This window comes from Pipistrellus hanaki, assembly GCF_964339955.1.
Source record: "Pipistrellus hanaki genome assembly, chromosome: 1".
NCBI classification, from domain to species: Eukaryota; Metazoa; Chordata; class Mammalia; order Chiroptera; family Vespertilionidae; genus Pipistrellus; species Pipistrellus hanaki.
The window spans coordinates 7,214,188-7,231,885 of NC_140503.1; the positions used below are offsets into that span (position 1 = coordinate 7,214,188).

General features: G+C 41.1%; 1 protein-coding gene across 6 annotated transcripts in view; it reads left to right on the forward strand.

The window, feature by feature from the left end:
- Positions 1-17,698, forward strand: part of PPP2R5C (protein phosphatase 2 regulatory subunit B'gamma) — a 138,654-nt gene that overhangs the window by 19,825 nt on the left and 101,131 nt on the right. The gene's annotated exons all lie outside the window — the stretch shown is intronic.

The following is a 17,698-nucleotide window of genomic DNA, read 5'->3' on the forward strand; positions in this document are numbered from 1 at the left end:
GGCCTGTGCCTGCGCTCAGGGCACCATGCAGAGGCCCAGCCCTGTGGCTTCCTTTGCTTCCTCCCAGGATTCTCTGCACAGCCCCCTTTCTCTGGGTCTCAGTTTGTGATTCTCAACCTCCCTCTACTCTTTTTATTTTTTTATTTTTATCCAAGTAAGAACGGCATGCAGTTTGCTTGCATTATCCTCAGAGGGATCAATTTTCTGTTGCACATCCACATATCCAGGGAATTTATACTGGTCAAGTCAGTTCCCTTCTCTGATTTTGTTTAATTAGTCTTTCCTGGCTATTCTGAAACATAAGTGCTTCTGCATATATGTTAAAATAATTTTCTCTAATTCATAAAAATACGAGTTGATTGGAATAATATTGAAGATGTATGTTAATTTGGGGAAGATTGATTGAGACTTTTATGATATTCTTTTCCCATCGAGGAAGATATATCACTTCCATTTTTCTGGGTCTTATGATTATCTTTTAAGTTGCTACCTTTTCATTAAATTTATTCATAAGTACTTTATAGTTTTTGCTACTCTTCTGACTGGGTTATATTTTTTTCATTTCTGCCTCTAATTAGTTCTTACTAATCTAATGAAAAGCTGTTGGTTTTTTAACATTTTCTTACTCTGTTATCTTACCAAATTTTCTTATTAATCTTAGTATTATTTTTTTTTTTTTACAAAAGTTTGCATATGTAGTTCTGTCATTTTAATTAGAAACTTTTATCTTCCCTCCAATATTTATACCAATATATATTAGTTATTTTAACTTTAAGACCAGTAAAACATAGATATCAGAGATGAGAGCAGGCCTCCCTGTTTTCTCCCATTTTGGTAAAAGGCTTCAGCATTTCCTGTTTCTTGTGGAAATGACTCTTGGTTTCTGGTAAATAGCCTCAACCCAGAGTTTAGATGATCCGTGGTCTACCTTCACATGGCTGTTACTGCCCCTGTGCTGGCTGTGGGTGCCGTGCACTATTGCTGAGCTTTATCTGATGCCATATGATTTTTCTCCTTACGGCAATAACATAGTAATTGTGTGTGGATAGATTTTCTGCTTTTGAACTATCCTTACATTACTGGGATAAATCTCAGTATTGCACAGCATATGGTGACTTTTATGTGGTTCAGTTTACTAATTTTCTGCTTCTGTTTTTATCACATGGAGCTGGCCTGTTGTCTTCCTTTTTCGTGTTACTGCATTGTACCCACTCTAAGAAGTGCTGATACCGCCCGTTGTGATCTTTCCCAGAGGTGGCCTGCAGGTTTCCTGCATCTCTCTTACGCTGCTGTCCAAAGGCAGGGGCTGTTCTGCAGTAATCAGACATGGAATGACGTGTGTGCTCTCAGAGTCCAAACACAGGGTCGAAGGTTGACTTAGAACTCAATGGGCCTAGTGCTTTTCTCAGTGATATCTATAGATTCCTTCTGTGTTGGGTCATTTTAGAGTACATCATGTGTTAACTTGTACATTATGTTTTTCAAAAATCTTTTCATGTCTTCCACATCTGAGGTGGTAATGTCTCCTTCTGAGCTCATTTGTTCTTTTGGTTATTTTGTTTTCAATATCATTCATTTTCACATTTATCTTTAATTATTCTATTTTGCTTTATTTTATTCTTTTCCTCATTTATTAAGTACAGAGTTGACTTATTTTAATTTGTGTTTAATAATAAAAGAATTTAAAGATGTGTATTTATCTGAATATAACTTCAGCTGTATTCATAGATTATCTTTTTTTCCAAATTATAGACTTTTTTAAGTCTTATTGAGGCATAATTTACATGCTGTAAAATTCACTCATTGTTATGCAGCCATTTTCACAATTTGTTTTAGAATCTTTCTATTTTTAAAAAGTCACCTTGTACCATTTTCCATCAATCCCCATTCCTATCCCTAGATCCAAGCAATACTGATTGACTTTTTGTCTTGGGATTTGCCTTTTCTGGCCATTTTCTATCAATGAAATCATGCAGTATGTAGTCCTTTACATCTGGTTCTTTTGCTTGGGAGGTTCCTCTATTTGAGTGTATTGTTGTTGTTTTTTTGTTTTGTTTTGTTTTGTGTGTGTGTGTGTGTGTGTGTGTTTTGTTTTGTTTTTAATGTATTTGGGTGCTCCTGTATTTGGTGCATATTTATTTACCAGGAGGTTCCTCTATTTGAGTGTATTGTTGTTGTTTTTTTGTTTTGTTTTGTTTTGTGTGTGTGTGTGTGTGTGTGTGTTTTGTTTTGTTTTTAATGTATTTGGGTGCTCCTGTATTTGGTGCATATTTATTTACCAGGAGGTTCCTCTATTTGAGTGTATTGTTGTTGTTTTTTTGTTTTGTTTTATTTTGTGTGTGTGTGTGTGTGTGTGTGTGTGTGTGTGTGTTTTGTTTTGTTTTTAATGTATTTGGGTGCTCCTGTATTTGGTGCATATTTATTTACCGGTTACCTTTAGTATTATGAAGTGGCCTTCCTTATCTCTTGTTATGGCCTTCACTCTGAGGTCTATTTTGTCAGATATAAGTATTGCTACCTCAACTGTTTTTTTTTTGTTGTTGTTGTTGTTGTTTTCATTTCTGTTTGCCTGAAGTTTTTTTTTCTATCCCTTCACTTTCAGTCTGTGTGAATCCTTTGTTCTGAAGTGGGTCTCTTGTAGACAGCATATATATAGGTCATGTTTTCTTATTTATTCAGCCACCCTAGAGTAGTGTTCTTTTTTAATGCTGAGTAATATTCTATGAACATCTCACCTTTTGTTTTTCCATTCACAAATTGATGGACATTTGAGTTGTTCTTTGACTATAATAAATAATGCTGCTATGAACATCCATGTACAAGTCTTTGTTTGAATATATATTTTTCTCTGTCTTGGGTCGATACCTAGAAATGGAATTGCTGGCTTGTATGGTAAGTTTATGTTTCTTTCTTTCTTTTTTATTTTTTATTTTATTTTTTTTTTAAAGAAATTTGCCAAACTGTTCTCCAAAGTGGTTGCACCATTTTACATTCCTACCAGCCACAACTGAGGTTTCCAGTATGTCCACATTCTTACTAATAGTTGTAATTGTCTTTTAGATTATAGTCTTTCTTTTGGGTATGTAGTGGTATCTTCTTCTTATAGTTTAATTTGTATTGCTCTAATGATTGTTAATGTTACACACCTTTTCATGTACCTGTTAGCCATTTCTATGTCTTCTTTGCTGAAATGTCTATCACAGCTTTTATTTTATTTATTTATTTTTAAATATATTTTATTGATTTTTTTACAGAGAGTAAGAGAGAGGGATAGAGAGCTAGAAACATCGATGAGAGAGAATCATCGATCAGCTGCCTCTTGCACACCCCCCACCGGGGATGTGCCTGCAGCCAAGGTACATGCCCTTGACCGGAATTGAACCCAGGACCCTTCAGTCCGCAGGCCGACTCTCTATCCACTGAGCCAAACCAGTTTCAGTTATCACAGCTTTTAAATTGGATGTCCTCTTATTATTGAACTAGGGGCCCAGTGCACGAATTCCTGCACCTTGAAAGGAACTATGGGCTGCGAGGCTGTGGTGGGCACAGGGGCGGGTCTCAGCCCACCCTCCTCGCCCCTGCCCAATCCCTCCCACCAAGGCCCCCGGTCCCCTATCTGCCCACAGCCCTGCTCCCACCACCTCTGTTCCCATGTGCTGACATTGCCAGCCCCATTTGCACCTGCTGACAGCACAGAGCGATTGGGGCTGGTGCCAGCAGCGGGTGCAAGCAGTGGCTGCTACCCCAATCATCCCTCAGGAGCAGGGAGAGATGGAGAAGCACTCAGGGGTGATCGGGGCTGGCAGCCGCCACTTACAGCCGCTGAAGGCACCGAGCGATCGGGACCCTTGCTGAGTACTGGCAGCGGGTGTGAACAGCTGCTCCAGTGCTGGCACAGGTGCAAGTGGGGCCAGTGCCAGCAGCAGGTGTGAGTGCTGGCCAGGACTGCGGCACATAGGAGCAAAGAATTTTCAGTAACCACCAGAGGCTTGCCCCGATGACAGCGACTGGTGACCTGCCTTGGTCTGGCACCCCTGCTTACCTGCCCCACCATCCCGCCTGCTGCTGACGCCTGCCATGGTCCATGTGCACCCCCTGGTGGTCAGCACACGTCATTGCGACCAGTTGTTCGGTTCTGCCATTTGGTCTATTTGCATCTTAGGGTTTTATATATCTAGATTACAGTTGATCATTAAACAACATGGGGGTTAGGTTTGCCAACCCCCTTGTGTAGTCGAAAATCCATGGACAACTTTCGACTCCCCAAAAACTTAAATTACTAAGAGCCTACTGTTGACTGGAAGGAAGTCTTACCAGTAATATAAAAAATCAATTAACATGTTATGTATTATATACTGCATTCTTACAATAAAGTAAGCTAAATAAAATATTATTAAGAAAATCATAAGGAAGAGAAAATATAGTATTTACTGAAGAAAATGTGCATATAAGTAGATCCATGCAGTTAGAACCCATGTTATTCAGGAGTCAACTATATAACAATTATTTATATATCCTTTATAAGGTATATGATTTACAGATACTTTATCCCAGTTTGTGACTTGTCCTTTTGCACTCCTTTGTGTGTCTTTGTAGCATAAAAGTTTTAAATTTTGATGAAGCCCAATTTATCATGATTTTCTTTTATAGATCTTGATTTTGCTGTTGTGTCTGAGAACTCTGCCTAACACAAGGACACAGAGCATTTCCCCGTGTTTTCTGTAGAAGTTTTATAGTTTTGTGTTTAGGTCTGTGATCCACTTCCAGATAATGGGAAGTAGAAGAACCACTTCATCTACTGCCCGTGCATCTCCAGTTGTCCCAGCACCATTTATTGCAAAAGCGACTTTTTCCTTATGGAATTGTGCTGGCAGCTAGTCAGGAACAAAGTGAGCATAAATGTAAAGATCTATTTCTTCCCCTTCCCCTTTTTATGGTTTTGCTCTCTGCTCATGCGGGGCTCTCAGTTTTATTCCATGGATCTGTATGCCTGCTTTATGCCAGAACCACATTATTTCATTGTGCCATCATCTCATTGTTTTACTTTGCATCTCTGTGATGAGGTCAGGTGTCTTTCAAATGCTATTTTCCACTGGGCTACCTGACATTTTCTTAATTTTTTGAAGAGTTTTTTGTTTATTCTGGATATGAACTCTTTGTTCGTTATATGTGTTTTGCAGATACATTTTTCCACTATAGCTTGTCTTTTTCATTTTAGCCATATCAGTGAGCTGGTTTCAATTTTTAGTTAATTGATGATGGATGAAGTCCAGCATCTCTTTAGGTCACATGTGTCAAACACAAGGCCCGCGGGCCAAATCCAGCCCGCCAGGCCTTGCAATGTGCCCGCACCGCGCTGTCATCACTGCACTCCGCTGTCAGTTTATGACATTGTCAGTTTATGACTGTTCAGTAAACCATTCGGCCCGCGATTTAGGCTGGATTTTAGATTTTGGCCCCTTCTCTGATTGAGTTCGACACCCCTACTTTAGGTGTATGGCCTGTTCAGATAACTTCTTTTGTGAAGTGCCTGTTTAAGTCTTTGGGCTTATCTTTCTATAAGGTTGTACCATTTCTTAAAAATTAGATTTGTAGAAATTTAGCTATAGGTCCTTTGTAGATATAAGAATTGAAAAATAAATTCTACTCTTTTGAATTTTCACTCTCAAAAACATTATCACTTTGAGAGGACTTTGTATGTCCTCTTTAATTAATCTTTGTCTGCTACAAAGTAATGAAGATGTTAGCCTGTGTCTTTTTCCCCCCTAAAACTTTATTTTACCTTTCACTTTTAGCTGTACAGCCCATATAGAATTGCTTTCGTATCTGTTTTGGTGTTATAAATCAGATTCTGGTTTCTCCTGGTGGCTCTCTGTTTGGCACAGCACCCTGGGGGGACAAGATCCTCCTTCACTCATTGCAGTGTTACCTTTGTCTTAACTAAGTACCATTGGAGTGTGGATTCATTCCTGGGCTGTTTTGCCTTGTATCAGTACAACACTAACCATCCTAGTAGGTCTTTTTTTTTTCTTCCTTTTTTTTTTTTTTTAATATATGTTTATTGATTTCAGAGAGGAAGGGAGAGAGTAATAAAAACATCAATGATGAGAGAGAATCATTGATCAGCTGCCTCCTGCACCCTGCCTACTGGGGATCGAGCCTGCAACCCGGGCATGTGCCTTTAACCGGAATCAAACCTGGTTGATTCAGTCCACAGGCCAATGCTCTATCTTCCAAGCCAAACCAGCCAGGGCCCTAGTAGGTCTTGATATCTGGTAGTGTAAGCTCTTCAGCTTTTTCTTCATAATTTCCGTGGCTCTTTTCATTTCCTTATAATTTGAGAATCAGACATTTCTCTAATCCTGGTATCTTTTAGTGGGGAATGGTATTTCAAGACTACAGCCTAGGTGCTAGGATTCTCGTTACTATTGGAATGGTCATTTTGTGCAGGCCTTTTATCTCGTATCTTCTTTTTGCCACCCCAAGATTTCTGGTTCTCAAGGACATCAGAGATCATAGAACTTAAATATCAGGTAATTATTTACTTCATCCCATATCACACACAAAATGTTCTCAGTAAAATAAAACCAATATAACCAGTATGATGATTGAAAGGTTAAAATTTTTTGCATTTTTAAATTTCCTTCCTCACCCCTTTTTATGGTTTTGCTCTATGCTCATTGTCAGACACTTAGCCATTGCAGACTGTTCTAGCCCTCCCATCCTGTGCAAACTTCATTCCCACGTGAGTGTATAGTTAGTGCTCACCGCCAGGCTCAGTGCCGACCCTGCTCCTCTGGAGTAGGCTTCAACTTCACATTTCAGAAAACGTCTGGCTAGGAAATCCTGGGCTAATTCTTTTTCTTTTTATGAGAGTCTTAGGGCTGTTCCTCCATTTCCTCTGTAAGAAAGCGCTGGTGTCACTTTAATTTTCTGTCTCTTATGGGTTCCTTGGTCTTTTTGCTTTCATGTCTAAAGAGTCCAGTTTCAGCATGGAACATTCTGGGTTGGTTTTCCCACATACATGTCATATTCTTTCTATAGGTAGTAGCAGATCTTTTTCTTGAATTATTATTTTTGAGGATTTGTTCTGTTTCCTTGCTTTCATTTTCTCCTGTGGTGACTCTATTGTATAAAGAGACTCTTCTTTGCCTCTTTTTGTTCTTATTGTTTCTCTCTTTGTGCTTTTCTTTTCTTTCTTTCTTTTTTTTTCATTTAAATTATTTTTTTATGTACTATTCATTGTAAGGCATTTTACATTGTGTTTATTGGCTCTTGTATTTCTTTTTTCCCCCCTTATTTTTTAAATTAAATTATCTGTGTACATATCTTACCATTGCCCCCCCCCCCATACACACCCTCCCTCCCCAGAGTTTTGTGACCATTGGTTGTACTTATATGCATGTATAAAAGACCTTTGGTTGATCTATTATCTCCCCCAGATCTTCCTCCCTCCCCGCTGTAATTTGACAGTCTACTTGTTGATATACTGTCTCTATATCTATCTTTTGGTTCATCAGTTTATAATGCTCTTTATTATCCACAAATGAGTGAGGTCATGTGGTGTTTCTCTTTCATTGATTGGCTTATTTCACTCAGCATGATGTTCTCCAATTCCATCCAGGTTGCTTCAAATGATGAGAATTCCTTCTTTTTTATAGCAGCATAGTATTCCATTGTGTAGATGTACCATAGTTTTTGGATCCAATCATCTGCTGACGGACACTTAGGCTGTTTCCAAATTCTGGCTATTGTAGATTGTGCTGCTATAAACATAGGGGTGCATATATCCTTTCTGATTGGTGTTTCTAGTTTCTTGGGATATATTCCTAGGAGTGGGATTACTGGGTCAAATGGGAGTTCCATTTTCAGTTTTTTGAGGAAACTCCACACTGTTCTCCACAGTGGTTGCACCAGTCTGCATTCCCACCAGCAGTGCACGAGGGTTCCTTTTTCTCCGCAACCTCGCCAACACTTGTCGTTTGTTGATTTGTTGATGTTGGCCATTCTGACAGGTGTGAGATGGTACCGCATTATTGTTTTGATTTGCATCTCTCGGATAATTAGTGACTTTGAGCATGTTTTCATGTGCCTCTTGGCCTTCCTTCTGTCTTCTTTTGAAAATATTCTATTTAGGTCCATTGCCCATTTTTTAATTGGATCATTCATCTTTAATTTAGTTGTATAAGCTGTCTGTAGATGTTGGAGATTAAACCTTTATCTGTGGTAACATTTACAAATATGTTCTCCCAAACAGTGGGCTTTCTTGTTGTTTTGTTGATCATTTCTTTTGCTGTAAAAAAGCTTTTTATTTTGATGTAGTCCCATTTGTTTATTTTCTCTTTAGCTTCCATTGCCCTAGGGGCGGCTCTTGTATTTCTTGCTGTTAATTTTCATTTTTGAAATTATTTTTATTTTATTTTTAATTATTTACAGAGTTATATTACTTATTTCTGAGTTTTTCTATTAAAGATTCATGTTGTCCTTTCACACATTATATTATTCCTTTAATGTCTTCAGCTTGTCTTGAAGCATTAAGTTGTAGTATTAATATCTTTTGTGGGATGTCTTTCTGACATGCTTTTACTGTCTGCAGAGATGTCAACCTGTTCCTTGTTCTTTTCCGTATAATCACTCTGTGTGGGCTTGGACTTTGATCCCTCCTATTGAGAGGGGGGAGGAGATTTGAGAGGAGGGTTGGGTTCTAGAGCTCTAGCTTAGGTTATTTTTTGTGAAATTTTCAAAAAGATGGCAGCTCACCTTCTTAGTGCCCTGACTCAGTCTTTTCTATCTGGACCTACTTTTCCCATTTCCTCTCTGTCCCTGCTGCTCAGTTGGGATTCTCTTCCCAGCAGTTTCTCCCCAGAGTGGCCTCATTCTGAAAGGGAACCTCAGCTGCTGAGTTTTGAGGGTCCTGGGCTCAGACAGGTTCAGCCCCTGTAGGCTTAGCCGTGGCCATGTTGCTCTCACCACTGGAGGGTACAGCCACGTTTGTCTGCACTGCTGTTCTCAGGTAGGCTCACCCAGCTCTCTGTTTGAGTGTTTCTGCACTGTCAGCTCCATAAGCATCTTCCTTGCAGACGCCGATGTCACACAGGTCTTATAGCTGCTGGTAGTCTAGCCCCATGTGCTCATGTGTATATAAGCTCATTGTCAACTAATTCTGTTGCAGATGTTGGCCACAAGCTTCTGGTTTTGCCATCTTAGTTACTCTGGATGATTTTATGTAAGAATTTGAAGAGATTAAAAAACTATGCCATACTTTTTTCATAATTTCCAAAATTTGGAAGCCACCCTCCAATATATCCTTCAGGTGTTGAACTGATAAATAAGCTGTGGTCCATCCAGATAATGGCATATTGTTCAGCAATAAAAAGAAATGAGCTATCAGGCCATGAAAAGACATGGGGGAAACTTAAATGCATATCACTAAGGGAGAGACGCCAAGGCTGCATTCTGTATGATTCCAAGTATATGATATTCTGGAAAAGGCGGAACTATGGAGACAGTAAAAAGATCAGTGGCTGCCCTGGCCAGTGTGGTTTGTTTGGTTGGGGTTTTGTCCCATGTGCTAAAAGGTTTTGGGTTTAATTCCCAGGTGTGAGGAGGCTGCACTGAAGGCAGGCGATTGATGTTCTCTCTCACAGCAATGTTTCTCTTTCCCCTTCCTTCCCCCCTCCCCCCACAACTCCCCTTTCTTCCCCCTCCCTCCCTTTCTAAAATCAGTGAGCATGTTCTTGGGTGAGGATTTAAAAAAAGACAGTGGCTGCCAGGGGTTGGGAGGGGGGAGGAATGAACAGATAGAGTGCAGGAGAGGTTTAGGGCAGGGAAACTTCTCTGTGATACTATAATGGTGACTATGTGGATGGCATTTTGCATTTGTCAAAACCCACAGGATGTACAACTGGAGTGAACCCCAATGTAAATCGTTTTTAGTTAATAAAAATGTTCATGAATTATAACGAATGTACCACACTAATGCATAAGGGCAACGGAAGAGAACACTTTTTGTAAGTGACTTAATGGGGGGTTAAATTAATTATGGACTCTTTCTTGAGGCATTTTCTGCTTGGGAGAAGTCAGAGTAAAAAAAGAACAAGGTAAGACTTAATAACAGTTAACTGAAAACCTTGGGACAGAAATTTAGTTGCTAAGTATTTGGTGTTTTGGGAAAGAGGTTGCCACATTGTTGGGAGAACTTACTAGAATTTTTTAAAAATTGGCCTTTGAATGACAGTTAAAATTTTATGTTTCTTCACCCTCACCCCCTTTTGTGAATATAGAATATTTCAGCATCATTCAACACAACCTTTTTTCTTATGTAGTTGAAAGTTTTGCCACCAAGTGGATTGTTTTCCTGCCTAAAAATGAATTAGAGGAACTTAGCCTCTTGCCCATTAGTTGAAGAATAACAGAAATGGAGAGAGACGTTCCCAGAGCTGACACTGCTTTCATCCGTCTCTTCTCCTCTGGTCTAGTTGTGTCTTCTGTCGTGTTCTGATTTCTGTGTCTTCTCCTGACACAGTGATGAGGGGAAGGAGCCTTGGGTCTGGTGAGGCAGGTGCCAGTTCCTAGTAAATATTTACTGACCACCTGGGCTGTGTGGAGCAGGGGGAGGTGGTCAGGACAATATGGACCTCATTCTGGCTCCTCTTGGCTGCGTTCTGCCAGCAGCTGGGCAGCAGAGGTGCAACCAGGGCTGCTCTTGTGAATAAGTGAGAGGCGGTCTCATGTCTGACAGCCCAGCCCAGCGGCAAGCCAAGGCCAGCCCAGCCCATTCTTCTTGGGCCACAGACGAGGCTGTTACTCCAGGGTGAGTCTCAGGCCTCTGCTTGTCATACTCCGAGAGACCCTCTGGGCAGAACCTGGGGTTTGGAGTCAGCTGGCAGCTGTAATCACAGATTGAATGTTTAACCAGGCCTTCCCCAAACCTCACATGGATTTCTCCCAGCATCTTACATTCATTCATATTCTCTCTCTCTCTCTCTCTCTCTCTCTCTCTCTCTCTCTCTCTCTCTCACACACACACACACACACACACACACACACTGTTCCTAGAATGGTCCAATCTTCTTTCCAGTCCCTCTGGGGCCTTAGGGCCCTGAATTTCCTGGGTGCCCTACCTTCCCCAATGGTGGTCTCCCTGCTGCTGGTTCTGTCTCCTCCAGTAAATATACAAAGCATAATATTTAGCATTTTACCATTCTTAAGTATTCAGTTTGATATCATTAAATATATTCACAATGCCCGTCACTGTTGTCTATTCACCATCCCCACCAAAACCCTGTGCTATTAATCCTCACCCCAGCCCCTGGCAGCCACCATCTGTCTCTGTGATTCTCACTCCCCTACGTCCCTCATAAGTGGATCATACAGTGTTTGTCCTTCGGTGAGTGGCTTATTTCACTGCGCATGATGTCCGCAAGGCTCATCTACGTTGTAGCATCTGTCAATCTCCTTCCTTTTTGAGGCTGAGTGGCATCCTCCGTGTGGATGGACCTCATTCATTGTAGGCACTCAGGTCGCAGAGCACTCTGCACACATGGCTTCGCCTACCACACGTCGTCTGGAGCCTCCCCCATAGGCGGAGGCTGTCTGCATGTCTGCTGTGGTGCCCAGTCCAGCATCTGCCGAGAGCCCCCGAGGACGTTTGAGGAAGGAATGGAAAGCGCCTCAGGGCCCTGCCTGTTCTTTTCCACAGAATTGCTGTGGTGTCCCCTCTCAGAGGTCAACTAGAACCCATCCAGGTTCATCACTCCCCCTGTCTCAGGCTCTTGGTAAAATGGATTTGTCTTTGAGTTGACACGAAAGCACTTCAGTTGGTCACGTGTTCTCTGCCTACTCTGTGGGTTTCCCGCCTCCTCAGGACAAGGAAGGGCCATAGGGACCTGTGCTACTTCGTAGATTCCCCAGCCCGGTCCCCTCACAGTGCTGGGGAAACTTTCGTCCGTCCACTTCACTGCCTTCTGGCCTGCCCTGGGGATGACCTGGTCCACGCTTCAATTCACTCACAAGACTTTCTTCAATTCACTCACAATTCACTCACAGGACACATGTCTGTCCCTCTGTCCTTGCTGTTGGCATCAGGAAGTCCTCCGGCAACCTTTGAACACAGCTGAATGCCAGGTAGCTTTGATCTGCCTAAGGAAAAAGTCTAGTTTAAACTGTAAGTGAAGCCAAATCTTTTAGGTTAGATTCTTACCCGACAGAACATACACTGCCACACTCAGAGAGTTTCCAGTTAAAATGGTTACAGTGCCAGTGCCTGTGGTTAAGATGCCCGTTGTCTAGGTCCAAACAGACAGCTGCCTCTTACTGAAACAGCCACAGAACTTTTTCACTAAAATGGAGCATATTCAATTTGCCTACAGAATTACTGGGGATATGAAAAATAAAGCCTTTGCTGAATTTAGGAACAAAAATTTGAAAGTTTTATTCAGAAATACTCCCTAGAAATAAAACCAGTGGGAGGTGTTTATAAGCCATTTGTTTTTAAATAAAGACCAACATGAAGTGACAGAGAATGAAGGATAATTCCTTTCTGAACCTTCATTTTGGAGCAGTACAGAGATGCTGTGTCTGTGATGTCCCGTGGGAACGCATTGAGGCCTGGCACTGTTTGCCACCTTCCTTTCTGGAAGGCGCACTGCCCTGAGCCCTAAGCCTCTGTTCTCAGCGTTAGCTCCAGCCCCCCCCCCCCCCCCCCCCCCCAGTGCGCCTTGGGGAAGGAGGAGAGGAGCTGGTGCCACAGGTAGGCGGTGAGGCCACCGAGGGCAAGGAGGGCCCCTCACAGCGGCCGGAGTGCGCACTGAGAGACCGGACCTGGCTTCTGTGTTGGGGGTGTCTCTCCAGGTGATGAGGTGGCACATTCTCTGAGTTCTGTGCTACAGAGAAGGCATTTAAGAGTCATAAGAGAGCTTTGTAGAGTCAGAGTTGGGCATTATTGCTTGATCATTCGCTTAGTAACTTGGGTTGCACACTTCTGTGCAGAGCACTGTCCAGGGCCTGGGCAGGGAGGGAAGAGGACTCCTGGAGGGGTTAGTCCAAGCCAAGTGCCCTTCTGTGACACTGCCACACCCCACTGAAGCCTGGGGGCTCCTTCTAAAGCGCGCCGGTGTCCCCTGCTGCCTGCACTCACCTGTCATAGCCAGAGTGACCACGTGTGGTTGGATCCTGCGTGGGTCAGCTGCTTTTTTCTGAACTCTCAGTTTCACCTCAGCAGAGTCGTATACTCCTAACAAGCGAGTAGGGAGATCACATAAGCCCCTTTTGCAGACGAGAAGGATCTCCAGCTCCAGGGTTGTTCAAGACGGCCTCTCCCAGTGCAGAGAGAGGACTGCGTTCACACCTCTCGGTGGCATGCTGAGTGCTTCATCAGGGAGGGCCTGAGCCCTGATGGCCTAGAGGAGCACGTAGATTCCAAGCAGCGGTGACAGCCTTGCAGTAAAAGTTGTCCATACCTGATCCTTCAAGACGGAGTTGACATCCTCTAACTTGTTGGTTCAGCTTGTCACACCTGATGAGGCTCAGTTTTGTTTGTGTTTTTACATACATGATCTCCTTTGTGTGTTGCAAAAGATCTTTCTATCCTGTTGTCTGGCTTCCTATCATAGTTCTTTCTCTATTAGCCTACTGCTGAGAGGCAGCGGACAGTGAGGGATTCTCCCTGCTGTAACTTAATCTGTGTTTTTTCAGAAATAATTACTTTTAATTTTCATGAAAGTATTATATGCTTATTTTAGCAATACTGAAAAAATATAGAGAGGTTTCAGAAAGCAAAAAACATTTCTAGCTATAACACTCAACAGTGATTACTGTTGATATTTGGCGAGTATTTTTTATAATTATACTACTCCTAAAAAAATTGCACCTCTTCACTTATTTTCATTTTACACATTTATAAATATTTTAGAACATTTTTAATGATTTCACAGTGGAAGGCAGAGGAAGAGAAAGATAGAAACATCAGTGATAAGAGAGAATCATCCATCAGCTGCCTCCTGCATGCCCTACACTGGGAATCAAGCCCATATCCTGGACGTGTGCTCTGACTGGGAATCGAACCATGACCTCCTGGTTCATGGGTCAACACTCAACCACTGAGCCACAATGGTCAGGCTAAATATTTTTTTTACTAGAGGTCTGGTGCACAAAATTTGTGCATAGGGAGGGTCCCCTCAGCCCAGCCTGCATCCTCTCCAATCCGGGACCCCTAAGGGGATGTTTGACTGCTGGTTTAGGCCCGATTGGACATTGAAACCTACATAATCTTGTGAAAGATATTAAAGAAGACACAAATAAAAAGAAAGACACCTATGTTTGTGGGTCAAAAGAATGAAAATTGTTCAGATGTCAGTCCTGCCCAAAGGAACCTACAGGCTCAATGCAATTCTTGCTAAAATTCTGATAGTATTTTTTCCCCAAAAATAAGAAAATCCATCCTAAAATTCACATAGAATCTCAAGGGACCCTGATAGTCAAAGCAATCTTCAAAAAAGACGAACAAAGTAGGAGGTCTTACATTTTCTGATTTTAAAACTTGCATAGTTACAATAATAAAAACAAGATGGTGCTGGCATAAAAACAGCATAGGGGAATAGAGAACCCAGAAATAATGGTCAAATGGTTTTCAGCAAGGGTGCCACCCATTCATGAGGAAAGGACAGTCTCTTCAAGAAATGGTCTTGAGCTCAGCCAGCATGGCTCAATGGTTGAGCGTTGACCCATGAACCAGGAGATTACTGGTTCAATTCCCAGTCAGGACCCATGCCCAGGTTGCAGGTTCAATCCCCAGTAATGGCATGTTTCTCTTGTCATTGATGTTTCTATCTCTCTCCCTTTTTCTAAAATCAATAAAAGCATTTTTTTTTAAGAAATGGTTTTGAGAAAATTGAGTATCCACATGTAAAATTATGAAGTTAGACCCTTACCTTACACCACACACAAATACTAATTCAAAATGGATCAAAGACCTAAATATAAGACTATGAATTCTTAGGGGAAAACAGGAAAAACTTTTTGATACTGCATTTGTCAATGATTTCTTGACTATGACACCAAAAACATAGGCAACAACAACAAAAAGGATAAATTAGACTACATAAAAATGTAAAATTTCTGTGCATCAAAGGACACAATCAACAAAGTGAAAAGGCAACCCACAGAATGGAAAAATATTTGGAAATCATTTATCTTATAAGGGATTAATATCTAGAATTTATAGAGAATTTTTACAACTCAACAATAAGAAAACAAATCCAATTTTAAAATGTGCAAAGGATTTGAATAGGAATTTCTCCAAAGAAAATATACAGATAGCCAATAAGCACATGAAAAATGATCAACATCACTAATCATTAGAAAGATGCAAATCAGAATCACAGTGAGAAACTTCACACCCATTAGGTTGACTATGATAGATAGACACATACATACATACATACTAAATAGTACATGCAAGGCACATACATGCTTTGGCAAGGAAGTGGAGAAATTTGAACCCTTGTGCACTGTTGGTGGGATTGTAAAATGCTGCTGCTGCTGTGGAAAACTACATGGTAATTCATCAGAAAATTAGAAATAGAATTACCATATGATTCATCAATTCAAGTTCTCAGAATGTACCCAAAAGAATTGGAAGCATGGACTTAAGTAGTTTTTGCATACCTATGATGTAACAGCATTATTTACATTAGCCAAAAGGTGGAAGCAAACCATTGTCCATCAAGGGATGAATGGAACAAGATGTGGTCCATCCATATAACGGAATATTATCCAGCCCTAAAAAGGGAAGAAATTCCGAGAACGTGGATGAACCTTGAGGACATTGGGCTAAGTGAAATAATTCCATCACAGAAAGACAAATTCTGTATTATTCTACTCATATAAGGTTCTTAAAATGGTCAAACTTGCCGAAACCGGTTTGGCTCAATGGATAGAGTGTTGGTCTGCAGACTCAAGGGTTCCAGGTTCGATTCTGGTCAAGAGCATGTATGTTGGTTGTGGGCACATCCCAAATGGGGGGTGTGCAGGAGGCAGCTAGTCGATGCATCTCTCTCGTTGATGTTTCTAGCTCCATCCATCTCTCTTCCTCTCTGTAAAAAATCAATAATATATATATATTTTTAAAAATAGTCAAACTCATAGACAGACAGTGGAATGTGGGTGTGGGGCTGTGAGAGGACATGGGGAGGTGGTGTCTATTGGAGGACCAAGTTTTAGATTTCACGATAAAAGTGTTCTGTGGGTGGATGGTGGTGATGGTTACACAACAATGTGAATGTATTTAGTGCCATTAAACTGTGTACTTAATGGTTAAGATGATAAATTTTATGTTATGTGTATTTTAGCAAAATTTTTTAAAGTTAAAAAAATGTGCTCACTCATGGCTACTGTATTTCTAGAATGGATTCCCAGAAGTAAAATTACTTAAGGAATCTTGACACATATTTTCAAATTATTTTCCAGAACAATTTATAGATTTTTTTTTTTTGGCAGGGTTATAGCTTGCTTTTACCAGTATTGTGTAATTATAATTCTTAAAAATTATTGCTGATTTGATAGCTGAAGAAATGCTTTCTCATACAATTCTTGATAAAAGTTCTTTTGTGAACTAAATCATTTAAACATTGAGGCCTCAGGTTTTTTTCTAATAGTATATTGTTAACTCCTTGCATTTGTAGCATTTATATTTCCTTTTGGTATTCAGAAGAGACATACAGAAATTTGAATTTTTTTAATGTGAGCAATATCCCTTAGGGGTTCAGTGTTTTTAAATGTTCGTTTCTGTTTGAAAATTGATGTTCACTTCTCTTTTCTTCTAAAGGCTATGGAGATATAGGGTTGTCATTTCCATCTATTTAACTGCCTAAGCAATTCAGATCTTATTTTGGTATGAAATTAAGACTTAAGTTGATTTTCCCTTATATTTATATAGCCAACCAGTCATCTTTGATTTTAGATTAATTATATATCATAATATTATACTTGTATAAATATATTCATTGGTTTGGGGCTATTGCTCTGTCCCATCAACTTGCCTCCTAATAACTGTCATATCACACTATCATTAATTTATACACTTTATATTATAGTTGGTAGACTGGCCTTTTTTATTAGAAATGTTCTCATTCTTGTTGCTTCTTATTTTTCCTGGTGGACTTGAGGATTATTTTGTCAAGTTACCAGAAAAATAAAGAGACCCATGTGAATTTTGACTATAAACCAATTTGGGGTAGAATTAACACCAGCCTATTTATAGTATTTATTAGAGGCCTGGTGCACAAAATTCGTGCACTTGGGAGGTCCCTCAGCCCTGCCTGCGCCCTCTTGTAGTTTGGGAGCCCTCAGGGGATGTCTGACTGATGGCTTAGGCCCACTTCCTCTGGGAGCAGGCCTAAGCCATCAAGTCGGACATCCTTAGCGCTGTAGTGGTTCCCGCCATTGCTGCTGTACTTGCCAGTCATGAGCTTGGCTTCTGGCCGAGCTGACCACCAACGGGCAGCTCCTGCATTGAGCATCTGCCCCTGGTGGTCAGTGTGCATCATAGCACCGGTCGTTCTGCTGTTGGGCGGAAACCAGCTCTCCAAGATCCATGGGGGGTCCTAGATTATGAGAGGGCACAGGCCAGGCTGAGGGACCCCACTGGTGCACAATCGAGGCCAGGGAGGGACATAGGAGGTTGGCCAGCAAGGGAGGG